This window comes from Anomaloglossus baeobatrachus, assembly GCF_048569485.1.
Source record: "Anomaloglossus baeobatrachus isolate aAnoBae1 chromosome 5 unlocalized genomic scaffold, aAnoBae1.hap1 SUPER_5_unloc_23, whole genome shotgun sequence".
NCBI classification, from domain to species: domain Eukaryota; kingdom Metazoa; phylum Chordata; class Amphibia; order Anura; family Aromobatidae; genus Anomaloglossus; species Anomaloglossus baeobatrachus.
Window position 1 is genome coordinate 928,858 of NW_027441799.1, and position 14,603 is coordinate 943,460.

The following is a 14,603-nucleotide window of genomic DNA, read 5'->3' on the forward strand; positions in this document are numbered from 1 at the left end:
ATATCTAGTGTGCGGCTCTGCAGGTGGAGGTAGGTGCAGGGTATTATATATCTAGTGTGCGGCTCTGCAGGTGGAGGTAGGTGCAGGGTATTATATATCTAGTGTGCGGCTCTGCAGGTGGAGGTAGGTGCAGGGTATTATATATCTAGTGTGCGGCTCTGCAGGTGGAGGTAGGTGCAGGGTATTATATATCTAGTGTGCGGCTCTGCAGGTGGAGGTAGGTGCAGGGTATTATATATCTAGTGTGCGGCTCTGCAGGTGGAGGTAGGTGCAGGGTATTATATATCTAGTGTGCGGCTCTGCAGGTGGAGGTAGGTGCAGGGTATTATATATCTAGTGTGCGGCTCTGCAGGTGGAGGTAGGTGCAGGGTATTATATATCTAGTGTGCGGCTCTGCAGGAGGAGGTAGGTGCAGGGTATTATATATCTAGTGTGCGGCTCTGCAGGTGGAGGTAGGTGCAGGGTATTATATATCTAGTGTGCGGCTCTGCAGGTGGAGGTAGGTGCAGGGTATTATATATCTAGTGTGCGGCTCTGCAGGTGGAGGTAGGTGCAGGGTATTATATATCTAGTGTGCGGCTCTGCAGGAGGAGGTAGGTGCAGGGTATTATATATCTAGTGTGCGGCTCTGCAGGTGGAGGTAGGTGCAGGGTATTATATATCTAGTGTGCGGCTCTGCAGGTGGAGGTAGGTGCAGGGTATTATATATCTAGTGTGCGGCTCTGCAGGTGGAGGTAGGTGCAGGGTATTATATATCTAGTGTGCGGCTCTGCAGGTGGAGGTAGGTGCAGGGTATTATATATCTAGTGTGCGGCTCTGCAGGTGGAGGTAGGTGCAGGTTATTATATATCTAGTGTGCGGCTCTGCAGGTGGAGGTAGGTGCAGGGTATTATATATCTAGTGTGCGGCTCTGCAGGTGGAGGTAGGTGCAGGGTATTATATATCTAGTGTGCGGCTCTGCAGGTGGATGTGTGTGGAGATTCCCCATTACTGGGGCAGGCGGCATTAACCCCTTCAGCTCTGAGACTTTCTTGGTGTCTTTCTATCGCTGATTTCTATGAATCGTGAGGTTTTTGTTCATTTTCCTCTGATAGATACAGACGCCCCAACTATGAGAGGCCGGAAGTGATGAAACCCGTCTGCCCTCAGTTCTCAGCCCCTTTCTGCCCCCAGTCCTCGGCCCCTCTCTGCCCCCAGTCCTCGGCCCCTTTCTGCCCTCAGTCCTCGGCCCCTCTCTGCCCCCAGTCCTCGGCCCCTTTCTGCCCTCAGTCCTCGGCCCCTTTCTGCCCTCAGTCCTCGGCCCCTTTCTGCCCTCAGTCCTCGGCCTCTTTCTGCCCTCGGTCCTCGGCCCCTTTCTGCTCTCACACGGTATAATGTTCCCCCAGAATGTTCTCATTATATGTTTCCCCTTATTATCTCCAGTAATTGTATTATTACAGCGGATTCTCTATGATCTTACATCGTCATCTTCTCCCCATTCAGGTCCCTACAATATCGGATCCTCTCAGTGGAGATCTTCTATAGAAGAGAATTCTCCTGATTGCCCTGTGAAGGATGGATATGGACAGGGACAAGATGGCGGAGAGGATATTACACCTCACCCTAGAGATCCTCTTCCGGCTTACTGGAGAGGTGAGAGATTCTGATGATGTCACATTACATCATTCTTATCTATGGGAATAACAGATGGACAGAACTGGAGAGGTGAGGACTCTGGAAATGTCTGGAGTGAGATTTATTACTGTGTCTCTCCATAACCAGGATTACACAGTAGTGAAGAAGACCTCTAGTGAGCGCTGTCAGGCCCCTGTGTCTGAGGGATGGGGAAGACCCCTGAGCCCAATCACGGGGCCTCCACCTCACCCCCCGATACTTGAGGACATCAATGACCAGAAGATCCTAGAACTCACCTACAAGATGACTGAGCTGCTGACTGGAGAGGTGACACTGCTGGGAATGCTGGGACATTATACAGTAACGCTATGAAGGGATCGGGGGTGACGGTATCATTGTATGTGTCAGGTTCCTATAAGGTGTCAGGACGTCACCGTCTATTTCTCCATGGAGGAGTGGGAGTATTTAGAAGGACACAAAGATCTGTACAAGGACGTCATGATGGAGGTTCCCCAGCCCCTCACATCACCAGGTAATAGACAGGACTAAATACACACGGCCTATAATTATCTGTATGTAAGGAATGAATTCAGTCCCTGTATGTGTCTCCTCCAGTTCTATCCAGTAAGAGGACAACACCAGAGAGATGTCCCCATCCTCTTCTCCCACAGGACTGTAAACAAGAAGTTCCCGATGTTCCTCAGGATCATCAGGTAGATGGAGAGAAGGTGCCATGAAATCTCCCTATGGTGTGTAGACGGCTGTGAAGGTCTTGTGCTCAGTCTTGTTTTATCCTCCAGTATTATATGTGTTATACTTGTGTAATGAGAGCGGTGGAGATGGCAGGATTAGAGCTGATCATAGATGGGACTTCTCCATCTGTCTGTGACTTTTACAATATTTGTTTCAGGGGGAAGATCTGCCCCATATTAATACTGCAGAGACATATGTGAGGGTTGATGAGCGGAGTAAAGAGGAGATTCCTACAGATAACCGCCCAGGTGAGTAGTGACCACTAAATGCAGAGAAGTCACACATTCTTCTCAGTCACCGGCTGTGGCTGCTTTATCGGTGGTGTAGTTTGGCCATATCAAATGGTCCCCATTCTACCTCTAAACTGATGTGCTGAAACTGTCCCCATTACTTTGGGCATTGGAGTCCTTCTGTTGGGGTTAGAAGTCTTGTACTCACAGCTGCCCAGATCTGTAAACTAGAAATCTAAATAACAGTGTACGTAGAATGTGCGGACAAGTTAGAAAATCACTTGTAGAATATTATGATGGCCTGTAGGAGATATCGGAGGGTGATGATTCTGTTTCCTTCCTAGAATCCTGAGGAAATCTGAGGAGGGAAAAGGCGCAAGAAAATAGTGTCTTACCCGGTATATGGGTTTAAGGCGAAAAGGAAATGAATACACTCACCTGATCAGGTTGTGCCAGTCACAACCCCTGTGCAGACTTGTGTTAGTGCTGGAGTGGTTAAAGCTGAGGTCCCGTTGGAGAGAGTTATAAATGTTCAAAATGAAAGGACGGGTTTTTTTACCGCGCTATAAACCACAATGGGTGTTTGTAAAATAAAGATTCTTTTATTAAAACATTCCTACGCGTTTCAGAGGTATACACACCTCCTTCTTCAGGGAAAAATCATCATGATGATTTTTCCCTGAAGAAGGAGGTGTGTATACCTCTGAAACGCGTAGGAATGTTTTAATAAAAGAATCTTTATTTTACAAACACCCATTGTGGTTTATAGCGCGGTAAAAAAACCCGTCCTTTCATTTTGAACATTTATAACTTCCTAGAATCCTGGCATTGTATAAGATTAATCTTCCTTCTCTGTATTTTGTGCTGCTGAATGTGATAATTTGTAATTTGGTCCCTACAACACCAGGTCCAGTCTTTTTGATCAAACTTTGCTTTTATGATGGACAACATTAAATGTCCAGTGAGATCCAAGTGTGAATTTCTCTACAATAGTTTGCCTTTGTTTTGACTTTTCATTTTTATTTAAAACCTACTAACTTCAACAGAATTGAAATAAACTGCAAAAAATAGATCCTTCCCCGTCTGCCGTGATCTATACCTGAGCTGTGCGTGGCTGATGGCTCTAATCTACAGATAAGAGCCACCGAGCCACATCCTCTAATCACCCAGAGATGTGTCACCGCTCGTTACTAATTATTTTACTGATGAAGACTGATGAGTCTGATTATTTCAGTAGATTTGTTATTGTCTATACTCACAATTATTGATTACAGTAGTTAACGCCCAAAATACTCTGATTTCACCACTTACCGCACCCAGTTTTTCCGTTCCTAACGAGGTGATCACTTTAGAAGCTTCTTCTGATTCCAATGATTCTGAGATTTTTCTGTGACACATTGTACTTTATGTTTCTGGGAATTTTAGGTTGTAATTTTCAAACTCTAAAGTTTTATGCCCTTAAAATAGAAACCACACAAAATAGTTAATAAATAACATTTACCTTATTCCTTATTAAGGCCCTGTGCGCACTTGCTGGTTTTTGCCGCGTATTTCCTGCGGTTTTGCTGCATGTTTCGCTGCATGAAATGTTCATAACATCTCTGCAGTGATTCACCAGCAAAACCTATGGGAAAAAAAAGATGCTGTGCGCATTATGCGGATTTTGACAGCTGCATGTTTTGCTGCGGGATTCCCGCAGCAAAAACAATTGCATGTCACTTCTTTTCCGCACGTCGCTGCGGGATTTCACTTCATTGACTGCAATGTAATCGTGAAATCCCGCAGGGACTAACGCAGGCAGCAAATTCTGTGCGGTTCATTGCGTTTTCCTGTGTTATTCCTGCGTTATTTCGAGTTTTCGGGACATAATGTTCATCACTGCCCTGCAGTTTTGCAGGGAAGTGATGTCATTATGACAGGAAGAGGAAGCGGAGCAGAGAGTAAACACACACACATCACAGACATATAGAATACACACATATCACACTCACATCACAGACATATAGAATACACACATCACACTCACACACAGACACAGACATATAGAATACACATACAAATCAAATGTACATATAAAAATAAAAAAACGCGGGCTCTGCTGTATTTTTACCTTCCAGCCGAGGTAAGCACACAGCGGCGGCCCGGTATTCTCAGGATGGGGAGGGTGATGGGCAGGGTTAATGCCCCCTCCCTCCCGCAACTGAGAATATCAGCCCGCAGCTGCCCCGGGACTGTCGCATCCATTATGCGGCAGTCCCGGTGTATCCCCGGCTCTTCCAGATGCCGTGATGCGGTGGCAATCCAGGTAATAAGGAGTTAAATTGCAGCGGATCGCTGCCATTTAAGTCCCGACTTAATCATGGCAACGTCTATGAGACAGCTTTCATGATTAAGTGAAAAAACACACACACCGAAAAATCCTTTATTTTAAATAAAATAACAAAAAAGCCCCTCTTTCACCCCTTTATTAACACCTCCCAAACACACAGCTCCGGCGTAATCCACCGAGGTCCCACGATGCTTGCAGACTGATTCAGCCGCGTCTAACGCACTACTGAATGCAGCCTCGCAACGAGACAGCAGAGAGGTAACCACAGGTCATTTCTCACGGTCAGTAATGTGAACAACACATTACCGCTCGGGAGAATTGCAGTGATCTGTCCTCTATCTATCTATCTATCTATCTATTTATCTATCTATCTATCCATCTATTTATCTCAGAAGGAATTTTTTTTTTTCTCAATGTGCTTTATTGCATTGAATGCATTAAAACACATGTACCAAGCTGCGGAAAAAACGCACCAAAACTAGAGAGCTGATTACCTCAGCTGGACTGCGCACACACCCATACTGCCAGACTGGATTGTACTACACATCCCAGCCTCCCTAATCATAGTGACTGGACAGAGCCTGCACCGTCTGTAGCTTCAGGTTCTAACATCTCCATCATCAGCTCCACTGGCAGAATGAGTAAGGCCGTGCCTGGTGACAGGAGCAGACGGCGCTGTAGCAGATCCCAGAGGAGATGTGACACAACATTTGCATACGCCATAATATGACTGAATGACAGAAAACCAAAGCAGAAGAAAGTCCTGTTAAGGGACTCCATTTTGGAAATTATAGCCCTCAGTGAATTTCTCCTTAGTTGTAGTGAATGTTTTGACTGCACAGGCACTTTCCAGGAATTAGAGCGCAGTGGATGTTGGAGAATGAAAATTGCAAATACAGTATATCACAAAAGTTAGTACACCTCTCATATTTTTGTAAATAATGATATATTTATATATGGGACAGCACTGACGATCTGACACTTTCATATAAATATAAAATATATGACTATAATAAAGATAATAAGCTGCACACTAACTAATTTTAGGCTAACACCTAATTCACACATATACAGTGCTGGCCAAAAGTATTGGCACCCCTGCAATTCTGTCAGATAATAATCAGTTTTTTCTTGAAAATGATTGCAATCACAAATTCTTTGGTATTATTATCTTCATTTATTTTGCTTGCAATGAAGAAACACAAAAGAGAATGAAACAAAAATCAAATCATTGATCATGTCACACAAAACTCCAAAAATGGGCCAGACAAAAGTATTGGCACCCTTAGCCTAATACTTGGTTGCACAACCTTTAGCCAAAATAACTGTGAACAACCGCTTCCGGTAACCATCAATGAGTTTCTTACAATGATCTGCTGGAATTTTAGACCATTCTTCTTTGGCAAACTGCTCCAGGTCCCTGAGATTTGAAGGTGCCTTCTCCAAACTGCCATTGTGAGATCTCTCCACAGGTGTTCTATGGGGTTCAGGTCTGGACTCATTGCTGGCCACTTTAGTAGTCTCCAGTGCTTTCTCTCAAACCATTTTCTAGTGCTTTTTGAAGTGTGGTTTTGGTCATTGTCCTGCTGGAAGACCCATGACCTTTGAGGGAGACCCAGCTTTCTCACACTGGGCCCTACATTATGCTGCAAAATTTGCTGGTAGTCTTCAGACTTCATAATGCCATGCACACGGTCAAGCAGTTCAGTGTCAGAGGCAGCAAAGCAACCCCAAAACATCAGGGAACCTCCACCATTTGAATGCCTCTTTTTTTTTTTTCCTGTAAACTCTATGTTGATGGCTTTTCCCAAAAAGTTCTACTTTTGTCTCCTCTGACCAGAGAACATTCTTCCAAAACGTTTTAGGCTTTCTCAGGTAAGTTTTGGCAAACTTCAGCCTGGCTTTTTTATGTCTCGGGGTAAGATGTGGGGTCTTCCTGGGTATCCTACCATACAGTCCCTTTTCATTCAGACGCCGACGGATAGTACAGGTTGACACTGTTGTACCCTCGGACTGCAGGGCAGCTTGAACTTGTTTGGATGTTAGTCGAGGTTCTTTATCCAACATCCGCACAATCTTGCGTTGAAGTCTCTCGTCAATTTTTCTTTTCCTTCCACATCTACGGAGGTTAGCCACAGTGCCATGGGCTTTAAACTTCTTGATGACACTGCGCACCGTAGACACAGGAACTTTCAGGTCTTTGGAGATGGACTTGTAGCCTTGAGATTGCTCATGCTTCCTCACAATTTGGAGTCTCAAGTCCTCAGACAGTTCATTGGTCTTATTTATTTTCTCCATGCTCAATGTGGCACACACAAGGACACAGGACAGAGGTTGAGTCAACTTTAATCCATGTCAACTGGCTGCAAGTGTGATTTAGTTATTGCCAACACCTGTTAGGTGCCACAGGTAAGTTACAGGGGCTGTTAATTACAGAAATTAGAGAAGCATCACATGATTTTTCAAACAGTGTCAATACTTTTGTCCACCCCCTTTTTTATGTTTGGTGTGGAATTATATCCAATTTGGCTTTATGACCATTTTTTTTTCTTTTTTTTTCATTGAAGACAAATTAAATGAAGATATTAATACCAAAGAAATTGTGATTTAAATCATTGTCAAGAAGAAAATGAGTATTATCTGACAGAATTGCAGGGGTGCCAATACTTTTGGCTAGCACTGTATGTGTTCCAGTCAGTCTTTTTTCTGAATAGCATGCAGTTTCTTCTGACTTAGAACCCAGAACCCCGCCCTATTACCAGACTCTATTCATGATCCTATATAGAGGGAGACTGTCTGCCCATACCTGTAGATTTTTAATAGCACATAGAGAAGCATTAAGGTTAGGTTCCCGAAAAATTAGCGATTACCTTGTCGTTGGTTTCGGGCTCATTTGCATTGATCAATACATTTGATAAACATCTCTATTACTTTCAAATATTCATAACAGAGAACACAAGAGAGAGGGGTGTTAGATACTGCGCCAAAAGATCACTTGGACAGATGTTCAGATTAATGTATCTTTATCAAGATACATTATCAAGATCAGATCTGATGTTTGTCTTTCCTGACGGTCCTGAGGAAGGGGGCAGCAGCTCCTGAAACGCGTAGACCTGGATGAAAATAAAGATACATTAATCTGAACATCTGTCCAAGTGATCTTTTGGCGCAGTATCTAACACCGCTCTCTTGTGTTCTCTGTTATCTGCCATTGGGTGGCTGCAGCCTATGATCAAATACTACATGCGATTACAGTTGTTGTGACTTTCACAACGACACTTGGTGAGTAGTTTCACACCCCTCCCCCTCCACCCCGTACATACTGGGGTAAGACCTTATTTTTGTGCTTTCTCTCCACAGCTTTTTCCTTTCTCAAATATTCATAGCAGTTTTGCAATACCATTTTTCATGTATTTTTCATTGTTCATAGTATCCTTATAGTAATAATGCTTTACCATTTTTCATGTTTATATTTTGATAGTGGTTAGTGTGCAGCTTATTATCCTTATTATAGTCATGTATTTTAGGCTAGCACCAAATTCACACATATAGGTGTTCCTGTCAGTCTTTTTTCTGAATTCTATTAGATTGTGAGCTGTCATTGTCATTAGTGAATAATTCTATTTTACTACATAACTTGATGTTTCTATGGACATTTTAAGTAGAAATGTTTAAAAATATTAATTTCAAGCATATTTTATGAAAAAAATAACAGGTTTTATTCTTAGCAGCTGACTGTACCATGAGACCAGTGGGACAACTGACATCTTCAATTTATAAATCAGATAACTTTGCGATCACACAGGATTCAACTAAAGTGAATGCCATTTTTCCAGATATCCCATCTTTCTTTCACAGCAAAGATCTCTCATCTGATACTATGAAACGGGTCCTCTCTTCTGAATCATTACAGACTACTAAAATAAATAAAAGTCACATTGGCATTAGAAAACTAACTGCTCTTAAAGGAAATAAGCCAATTTCAAAAAATAGAAATAGTTTTTTCCTTGAAACATCATTTGTTAAACATCAAAAAATTCACACAGTGGAGAAGAGATTTTCTTGTTCCAAATGTAAGAAATATTTTAATCACACATCAAACCTTGTAAAACATCATAGAACTCACACAGGGGAGAAGCCATATTCATGTTCAGAATGTGGGAAATGTTTTAACCAGAAATCACATCTTGTTACACATCAAAGTACTCATACAGGGGAGAAGCCGTTTTCATGTTCAGAATGTGGGAAATGTTTTAACCGGAAATCAAAACTTGTTATACATCAAAGAACTCACACAGGGGAGAAGCCATTTTCATGTTCGGAATGTGGGAAATGTTTTATCCGGAAATCAAAACTTGTTATACACCAAAGAACTCATACAGGGGAGAAACAATTTTCATGCTTAGAATGTGGGAAGTTTTTTATGTGTAAATCAAATCTTGTTACACATCAAAGAACTCATACGGGGGAGAAGTCATTTTCATGTTCAGAATGTGGGAAATATTTTAATACCAAATCAAGTCTTATTAGACATCACAGAACTCATACAGGTGAGAAGCCTTTTTTATGTTCAGAATGCGGGAAAAGCTTTAGCCAGAAAATAAGTCTTGTTAACCATCAGATAATTCATACTGGGGAGAAGTCATATTCATGTTCAGAATGTGGAAAATGTTTTAACCGGAAATCAAATCTTGTTACACATCAAAGAACTCATAAAGGGGAGAAGTCATTTTCATGTTCAGAATGTGGGAAATATTTTAACTCCAAATCAAATCTTAATAGACATCAGAGAACTCACACAGAGGTGAAGCCGTTTTCATGTGAAAAATGTGGAAAATGTTTTGCACGTAGATCAACTCTTCTTTATCACCAAAGCAGTCACAGAGAGTAGAAGTATTTTTCATGTTCAGAATATGGGAAATGTTTTCCTCAGAAATTGCATCTTATTAAACACCAAATAACTCACACAGGAGAGAAGTCTTTTTCATGTTCAGAATGTTTTAAACACAAGTGTAACTTTCTTAAACATCAAAAATCCCACACAGGAAAAAGCCATTATCATACGTAGAATGTGAAAAATGAATAACAGGAAAATCATATTTTGTTGACCATCAATAATAACTCTCACCGGGAGAAATTAAATATTTTATTGACAGATTGGACAAAAATCACATAATAGACAGTCGTAAAATGAGAAAAGTAAATTACTTTAGAACTTACCATATTTGCTGGACTATAGGATGCACTTCTAACAAAAAAAAAACAACTTTCTGATAAGTGAGTGTGTCTTATAGTCTGGAGGCAGCTTCCTGTTATGGAGAATGCTGAGACCGTGTCTTTCCCAATCACAGAGAGATGTCAGGTTTCCGGGATTTCCAGTTCTCTTTTGAAAGAGCTTGCCCTCGGTTAACATGGAGTTTACTGTTCTGTTGCCCTACTTCCTGTCCAGCTGCTTAAAAGGCCGCCTCTAAGCCTAGTCCAGTGCCTGAGTATACTGCTTGCTGTGTGCTCCTGCTTTGCTGCTCCTAATTCCTGATTGCCTTTGGATCCTCCTGAAAGACTACCGACACCGACTCTGGACCATACCCGGTTTCTTCAAGCTGTGCCCGGACTCCGTCTGCCGTCTTTGGTCAGCACTTCTGCCCAGTTCCTTCCGGTTCGTAACCACTCTGGACTATCATCCCGTACGGACACTTCTGGACTTTACCACTTGCCCCTTGTGTCCCGGCTGCTGCGCATTTAGGCCTTCCGGGGTGATTGCCAGACAGTCCCTGTATAGGGGTTCGCTCTTGGTGGTCTCCCTGGGGGAGTCCGGTGCGTGGCCCCGGGAATTCCCTTCGCTCCGATTCGGGAAGGTATTTCGTGTGTTATTGTTCTACTGTGTTTGTTCCGTTGTGTACCTATCGTGGTTACATATTATAAACATATTTGTACCAAGAACTCGTCTCTGGTTGTCATTGCCCTAACGCTATCGAAATCCTCAGAACATACAATAGTATTACAAGAGAACTGCTCTCTCCTCCTGCCCCACACTGATCGATGTGATCGGTGCAGAGCAGGAGAGGAAGCTGCCGGCACCTGCACAGAGGCTACACATCCTGAGTGAGCGGCTGAAGAACCTTCCACCCCACAAGCTCCAGGACTTTTCAGGTCATAGGATCAATCACATACCCTGTAAGGGACTGTAAAATGGGGTGATGTGTACACAGTGTCTTTGTATATAAATGTATATACAGTGAAGATCACAATTTCCTAAATGTTGCGGTCATTGTGTAGTCCTAACATGAGAAAACACGCAGGATTTTACGCTTATTTCAAAAATTGAATTTTTTCAAAAGCACATAATCAAAAAAGTAAATTAAATAAATGTAAAAGAACACTGATCAAAATTAGAGAACACTTTCAGATACCTGCAAGCTATTGGTGTTAATCTGGCACCTAGTGCTAATTTCTTTAATTATCTGACAAACCCTACATAACTGGCTCCTAACTTTCCAGTTTGCAAAAATGGTGTGCCGTTCCAAAGTACTGAAACCCTCCGGCAGCAGGTTGTCCAGATGAAGGCCAAAGGGGTAACCCTAACAGCCCTAGCAAGAGAAGTTGCTTGTTCCAAGTCTGTGATTTCGAGAATATTGCATCTTTACAACATCACAAACTCTTTCAATTCCCCAAAGAAGACTGGTCGCTCTCGCAAGAGAGGACAGACTAATGTGGAGAATCTCCATGGGTATTTGTTTCAGCACTGCAGCTGGAATTACTCGCCAGTTCAGCACTGAACAGGGTAAGGATCTGTCTCGTCATACAGTGTCACGATGTTTAAGAGTATTTGGACTGAAAGACCACTCTGCAGTGACCAAACCTCTCATTAGCAGAAAGAATCAAAAGGCTGAACTCACCTTTGGTGACGAGCATATTGTATGGACAGAGAAGGAGTGGTCCCTAGATAGCGAGAAAAGCAAATTTACTTTATTTGGGTCTGATGGGAAACATTATGTTCATCAACGAACTGGAGAAAGACTAAACCCAAAGTGAGTTAGAAGTCAGTGAATGGTGGTGGAGGACGTGTCATGGTTTGGGGAATGTTTTCTGCAGCAGGATTTGGACCTCTCATACAGCTATATAAATATTATTTTTTTTGTCCAGTATATAATTTGTATAGCCATTTCTTTCTATATCTATAGCATTGTACTGTCTGAATAAATTAATGTGTATCAGCATTTTTATGGTCAAATTTTATTATTATATTTATAATTTTATATACAATATGTAATTCATATTTCTCGGGTTTTTAATATATTTAAATATATTTTAATTATAGATGTTTTTATATATATATCTCATATATATTATTTCATACACATTTTTATACATTTTACATTTAACATTCATTACCAATATTTTCGAGATTATATATATATATATATATACAGTCAGGGCCAGAAATATTTGGACAGTGACACAAGTTTTGTTATTTTAGCTGTTTACAAAAACATGTTCAGAAATACAATGATATATATAATATGGGCTGAAAGTGCACACTCCCAGCTGCAATATGAGAGTTTTCACATCCAAATCGGAGAAAGGGTTTAGGAATCATAGCTCTGTAATGCATAGCCTCCTCTTTTTCAAGGGACCAAAAGTAATTGGACAAGGGACTCTAAGGGCTGCAATTAAATCTGAAGGCGTCTCCCTCGTTAACCTGTAATCAATGAAGTAGTTAAAAGGTCTGGGGTTGATTACAGGTGTGTGGTTTTGCATTTGGAAGCTGTTGCTGTGACCAGACAACATGCGGTCTAAGCAACTCTCAATTGAGGTGAAGCAGAACATCCTGAGGCTGAAAAAAAAGAAAAAATCCATCAGAGAGATAGCAGACATGCTTGGAGTAGCAAAATCAACAGTCGGGTACATTCTGAGAAAAAAGGAATTGACTGGTGAGCTTGGGAACTCAAAAAGGCCTGGGCGTCCACGGATGACAACAGTGGTGAATGATCGCCGCATACTTTCTTTGGTGAAGAAGAACCCGTTCACAACATCAACTGAAGTCCAGAACACTCTCAGTGAAGTAGGTGTATCTGTCTCTAAGTCAACAGTAAAGAGAAGACTCCATGAAAGTAAATACAAAGGGTTCACATCTAGATGCAAACCATTCATCAATTCCAAAAATAGACAGGCCAGAGTTAAAGGTGTTATCCGGCTTCTTTTGACTTTTTTTTTTTATTTCCCTATTGGGCTACATTGGGGCAGGTAAGTAGATAGAGACCACTTACCTGCCCTGCTGTAAGCCCCTCTCCCCCGGCTCAGAGTGGTCATGTGACCGCTCCTGCCACGATTTTGCTGCTTCTGGTCATTTCATGTCTACATGGGCAGGGCCATGTTGACATGCAAATCTGGAACAGCATGTCGCCTCCCTGCTGGGCTGTGCAGTGCGTGGAGTAACCGCCCACGTTCCCTGCACCCTCCCACACATTCCTCTGCACCCCGTACTCTGGCCACAACCTCCCACACACTCCGTAGTCTCCCTCCCCCGCCTCCTGTGCCCAGCTACGTGCGCCCTGAATTCCAGCCGATTCAGTGTCCAGTTCAATAAGGCAAGGAACACTTGCTGTCAGATACACTGTCGGCGCTGTGTCCCCAGCGCTTTATCATGTGTACTGCCTGACGCCCTGGGAACTGTCTCCCCCCCCCCTCCCCTGTGCGCGCTGTCTGTGTCATCATGGGTCACCTGTGTGTGTGCATCAGTCTGTGTCCCGCGCCAGCCCCGCGGATGCCCGCACTGCAGCGTGTCAGTGTTTGCCCCCCTCTGCAGTATAAGCTGCTTCTCACCCTGCAGTGCGTGCAGCCGCGGGGATGACGAGCGCTGCTTGTCATCACTGCCCGTGCAGTCTGTGTCCCGCTCCCTGCCAGCCCCGCAGCTGCCCGCACTGCAATGTCAGTGTCTGCCCGCAGTATCAGCAGCTTCTCACGCCGCGGGGCTGGCAGGGAGCAGGACACTGACTGCTAAAGGTGGTGTCACACACAGCGACAACGATGTTGCTGCTACGTCACCATTTTCTGTGACGTTGCAGCGACGTCTCGTCGTTGTCTCTGTGTGTGACATCCAGCAATGAGCTGGCCCCTGCTGTGAGGTCGCCGCTCGTTGCTGAATGTCCAGCTTCATTTTTTGGTCGTCACTCTCCCGCTGTGACGCACAGATCGCTGTGTGTGACAGCGAGAGAGCGACGAAATGAAGCGAGCAGGGAGCAGGAGCCGGCGTCTGGCAGCTGCGGTAAGCTGTAACCAAGGTAAACATCGGGTAACCAAGGTGGTTACCCGATATTTACCTTCATTACCAGCCTCCGCCGCTCTTGCTGCCAGCGCCGGCTCCTGCTGTCTGCACGTGTAGCTGCAGGACACATCGGGTTAATTAACCCGATGTGTACTGTAGCTAGGAGAGCAAGGAGCCAGCGCTAAGCAGTGTGCGCGGCTCCCTGCTCTCTGCACTGTCACATGTAGCTGCAGTACACATCGGGTTAATTAACCCGATGTGTACTGTAGCTAGGAGAGCAGGGAGCCAGCGCTAAGCAGTGTGCGCGGCTCCCTGCTCTCTGCACATGTAGCTGCAGGTTAGATTAGATGAGATAATTACCTGCTGTGACGATCTCCTGCCTCCTGACATCACCGCGGTCACTGCCTTCTCT

The 14,603-nt window shown here is 43.5% G+C and overlaps 1 pseudogene; it reads left to right on the top strand.

Moving 5' to 3' along the window:
• Positions 1-1,727: 1,727 nt before the first annotated feature.
• Positions 1,728-14,603, top strand: part of LOC142259058 (uncharacterized) — a 66,668-nt pseudogene continuing 53,792 nt past the window's right edge.